Raw genomic sequence first — 938 nt, forward strand, 5'->3', positions numbered from 1 at the left:
GTTTCAACAACAACAACAACAAGCCCCTCAAGTGGAAAAACAGAATTTCAGGGCTTGGAAAACCCGAATGACGGATTTAGAGAAGCACTTGGCTAGATTTGTTCAATCTGCAAATACATGGTTTGAATCAGTCGAGGCTACACTTCGCAACCACACCGGCTTTTTGCACAACCTTGAAAATCAGGTGGGGCAAATTGCGAAGTCTCTCTCTGAAAGGCCACATGGAAGTTTACCAAGCAATACAGAAACCAACCCTAAAGAACATGTGAAGGCGATCACTTTGAGAAATGGTCATGAGGTTGAAGGGAGGCTTCCTAGTGAGAAGCCGAAAGAACATGCACCGGAGGTTATAGAGGTTCAGGAGGGAGCAAAGAAAGAGAAAGAGGGGGCATCCCCACCTTTTAAGCCAAGAATCCCTTATCCCTCTAGATTGAAGAATGACCAAGGGGATGAACAATATAAGAAGTTCCTGAGTTTATTCAAGCAACTCCACATCAACATTCCTTTTGTAGAGGTATTAGCTCAAATGCCTAAGTATGCAAAGTTCCTGAAAGACTTGTTAACTTACAAGAGGAAGTTGGAGGAGAGTGCTTCAGTAGTGCTAGATGCTTCATGCTCGGCGGTGCTGCAAAAGAACATGCCGAACAAGAAGAAAGACACCGGAAGCTTCATCATTCCATGTAACATCGGCAACTTAGGTGAGGAAATGGCATTTGGCGGATTCAGGGGCAAGTATCAATGTCATGCCATACACTTTCTTCCAAATTCTAGGCTTGGGAGAGCCTAGGCCTACTCGAATGACTTTACAATTGGCGGACCAAACGGTGCGACATCCGAGAGGCATCATCGAAGACGTGCTGTCAAGGTGGACAAGTACATTTTTCCCATTGACTTCATAGTGCTAGATGTCGATGAGGATGCGGATGTACCCTTGGTAC

The sequence above is a fragment of the Dioscorea cayenensis genome, unplaced genomic scaffold (genome assembly GCF_009730915.1).
Source record: "Dioscorea cayenensis subsp. rotundata cultivar TDr96_F1 unplaced genomic scaffold, TDr96_F1_v2_PseudoChromosome.rev07_lg8_w22 25.fasta BLBR01000141.1, whole genome shotgun sequence".
Taxonomy (NCBI): Eukaryota; Viridiplantae; Streptophyta; class Magnoliopsida; order Dioscoreales; family Dioscoreaceae; genus Dioscorea; species Dioscorea cayenensis.